The sequence below is a fragment of the Scylla paramamosain genome, unplaced genomic scaffold (genome assembly GCF_035594125.1).
Source record: "Scylla paramamosain isolate STU-SP2022 unplaced genomic scaffold, ASM3559412v1 Contig5, whole genome shotgun sequence".
Taxonomy (NCBI): Eukaryota; Metazoa; Arthropoda; class Malacostraca; order Decapoda; family Portunidae; genus Scylla; species Scylla paramamosain.
Genome location: NW_026973670.1, coordinates 1,137,501 through 1,141,345, shown reverse-complemented (window position 1 = coordinate 1,141,345; position 3,845 = coordinate 1,137,501). Strand labels below are relative to the sequence as shown.

Sequence of the window (3,845 nt, the reverse complement as noted above, 5' to 3'; positions counted from 1 at the left end):
TTTCATTAGTCTCAAGTCGCTACTTAAAGTCTATATAAGCCTCAATGACTCTAATGTATCTTTCTTTTTTTTTTCGTAGCATTAGCCTGTCTCTCATTGGTGAAAACATCCTCACTACATGTACTACGTTATTTCATTAGTCTCAAGTCACTATTTAAAGTCTATATAAGCCTCAATAAATACGAAAGCTGTAGTGATGGCCTGCCTCCTGTCAGCCAATCAGAGCATTCTATTTTTCCGTTTTCTTTCTTACTCATCGTAAAACTGATGTATCTTTCATTTGTTCTTACTTCTTGCCTCACGGTGTGTTGGTGTCTTCTACTGCTAATATAACCGTGATTCTTTTTGTTTTCTTTTTTATCATTACAAGCAGTATTATGAGTGCGGCTGTTCTGAGTGACAATTACCTCAGCACAGCCTCCACCAATCAGCACCAAGTATTCAAGTCACGTGATACTCTCTCCTCGCCGTCTGCTCAGCCATTCGCCCTGCGCCCGCTGACGTGATGTGACGGGTCTCCGGTTGTGTTGCAGCGGTGAGGTGGTGTTGCATCTTTTCTCAGCGGGCGTGTTGTGGTGGAGTGCGGTGTGAAGGGAGAGGTGGATGTGAGTATGGCCTGGTGGTAGATAGGGAGGAGTGGATAGTGGAAGAGAGATGTGGAGAGTAGGATGGTGGAAGGGGGAGGTGGAGGTGGCTATGGCAGACGTGACTGGGTCAAGGTGGTGGTTGTGGTGGTGTTTGGTGTGTGTGTGGTTGTAGAGGATGGAAGTGGTTGCCTAACTAGGGTGATGGTGGTGGTAGTTGCGGTGGGGGGGTGGAATGTTGGTGGAAGAGTGTTGGTAGTGATGGTGAAAGTGACTGGCTTGTGGTGAAGGTGGTTGTGATTGTTGGGGATGGTGGTGGTTGTGTAATAGTGGTAGGGATATCGGTGTTGTGGTTGCTGGGTGCGGTTGAGGGCTGGGGTGGTGGTGGTGGTGGTGGTGACGGTGATGCTACGGTTGTCAAGGTTTATAGGGAGATGGTCGTGTGTGTGTGTGTGTGTGTGTGTGTGTGCGCGTGTATACTCCTGTAACTAGCAAACTGGTGTCACTCGTTCACTTGTTTCACCTCCCTGTTTCAGACCTTCCTTCTCTCCCCTCCCCTCCCCTCACATCCCGCTCCCTTCCTCCCCTGCCCGCCACCCTCTCCCCACTCTTCCTCGCCTGCTCTCCCCTGCTCCTCGTGTTCCAGGTGGCTGTTACCTTATCTGATTTAATATATAATGGTTTTTACTTGAGATCGAAGCTCCACGTAATGAAAGGCAGAAATCTGTGCTTTTCATTACTATTATTGCACTATTCATGTAAACTTACAATACAAAATTAATTCTATTGGAAAATGAGTGTATATTTAAACAACTCCATCTATATAATGACCTGTGTGATGTGACATCAGCGAGAGAGAGAGAGAGAGAGAGAGAGAGAGAGAGAGAGAGAGAGAGAGAGAGAGTAATAATATTAGTAATGAGGCTAAATTTTAACGTTATTGACTCTTTGATAATGAAAATTAGATGACTGAGATTGTAGTTAAGTAAGTTGAGAAGTTGAGCAAATAAATACGAGCAGGCTGTCTGTCTGTCCGTCTTTCAATCAATCAAACAGTCAGTCTGTTGATGGAGGACTGGTGGAGAGAGCAGCCTGTGTCTGTCTGTCTGTCTTTCAGTCAGTCAATCTGTTGATGAAGGACTGGTGGAGAGAGCAGCCTGTGTCTGTCTGTCTGTCTTTCAGTCAGTCAATCTGTTGATGGGGGACTGGTGGAGAGAGCAGCCTGTGTCTGTCTGTCTGTCTTTCAGTCAGTCAATCTGTTGATGGGGGACTGGTGGAGAGAGCAGCCTGTGTCTGTCTGTCTGTCTGTCTTTCAGTCAGTCAATCTGTTGATGGGGGACTGGTGGAGAGAGCAATCTGTGTCTGTCTGCCGACGTGATTCCTGCCTCCATTGTTTCATTACATATGAAAACTACAAGAACGGGAAGTATTGGTTTTATTCATTAATTGACTGATGTGTGGTGGTGGAGGTGGTGGTGGCATTAGTAGTATTTAGGTGTTCAACTTAATAGGGAATGAAGGTAATGCGTATGCGCTGGTGGCTTGAAAGTAACAAGTGGTGATGAAAGGTGGTGGTTTGAGATGGTGGCAGGGCCTGTTACCACCTTCACTGTCCCAAGTCAAGGAGGGAGGCACTTCATTATTGTTACACCTGCTATTTTACTCGCCTACTTTTCTCTCTCTCTCTCTCTCTCTCTCTCTCTCTCTCATTTTATATTTGCCTGTTGTTCTTTTTCTTCCTCTTCTCAAATCCAGTCATACTGTATTTTTGTTGCCATTTTGAGTGTTAACACAACCCAACCTAACCTAACCTTTCTTTGTATTATTTATTTACTTTTTTGTAGTATTTCTAAGTGTGTCTTAGCCTTTTAAGTGGTAACCTACTTTAATGTAACCTCTCATCACTATTGCAGAGGAGATAATTGGTGGGCTGTGTGTGGTGGTGCCACATTGTCTGTGAGGGACCCCCAGAGCCACACAGCACCAGCTGCAACAGCTACAGCAGCAGCAGCAGCAGCAGCAGCAGCAGCAGCAGGAGGAGGAGGAGGAGGAGGAAATGGCATCCACCTTCTACCTCACCCAGTGTCACCGGGGCCTCCTCCTCCTCCAGCAGCTGGCCAGGGTGCAGGGACAGGATGAGCAAGGTGAGGAGTGGTGGTGGTGGTAGAATTGATAGCAATGTTCAGTATAGTAGTAAAAGTGCTAGTAGAGCTCCTGGATTATATATTTTTAGTAGTATAGTAGTAGTAGTAGTAGTAGTAGTTCCAGCATTTGTTGAAATATACTGGTAATTATACACTAATAATAATAATAATAATAATAGTAATAATAATAATAATAATAATAATAATAATAATAATACATCTATCCAGGCCATTATTGTTGTGTAGAGTTGAGGTGCAAACAAACACCTGTAAGTGTGACACGACTGCCTTTATTTTATTCATCAGTCACACATACAAAACACAACAACAACTAACACATAAACAACAACAACAACAACACAATCAACACATCATTTAATAACAAACAGACAACACTAACAAAACAAACTGTTAATATTCCTTGTAAATTGTGAAAGAAAACAAAAAAGGAAAACCAAGATGATGATGATAATGGTGGTCTTTCCCCAGCAGGTGGTGACAGAGAGGGTGGCCAGCTTGTCCCTCCCTCCTGCCACCCAGCCACAGCACTGGCAGTTGCTGCAGTGAGACTGCCCAGGCACAAGTTTGTGCACGTGTCCAGGACGTGAAGGTGATGGGAACGTGTCCTGTAGGAGGGAGCAGAGCTGTAACAGTACCCGAGTCTGCTGCTGTGCTGGGAGGAGGAGAAAAACATCAGCAGTAGTTAGTAGTGGCAGTAGAAGTATTCAGCAGTGCTGCTGCTGCTGCTGCTGCTGCTGCTGCTGTCAGTGGTGCAGCTGTTCACTCCTCCACAGCTGCTGCCTTCCCTCAACATACTGTGTCTTCCCTCACCTACAATGAACAACTATGAACAATACCTCTCGTGCAATCAGGCAGCGCTCAGCTGTACTCACCGATAGACTGACCACTAAGAATTACCTGTGGGCCACATGACAAGGCCCACACGCCAGCCAGGCTTGGTTGCCAGTCAACAACAACAACAACAACAACAACAACATCTCGTGCAATGAAGAACACTGAATAACAACAACACCTCTCCCCTGCATCATCAACAATCAACAACATCTGCTTTCTTTCACTCATGCTGCCCCCCCCCCCCTCTCTCTCTCTCTCTCTC

At 45.6% G+C, this 3,845-nt stretch overlaps 1 long non-coding RNA gene across 1 annotated transcript in view; it reads left to right on the top strand.

The window, feature by feature from the left end:
- Nucleotides 1–449: 449 nt before the first annotated feature.
- LOC135096686 (uncharacterized) overlaps nt 450–3,845 on the top strand; it is a 3,612-nt gene continuing 216 nt past the window's right edge. The window contains exons 1-3 of the long non-coding RNA XR_010264912.1: nt 450–605; nt 2,498–2,728; nt 3,218–3,845. The exon at nt 3,218–3,845 is cut by the window's right edge and continues 216 nt beyond it. This is a non-coding gene — a long non-coding RNA (uncharacterized LOC135096686). The remainder of the gene's footprint in view (nt 606–2,497; nt 2,729–3,217) is intronic.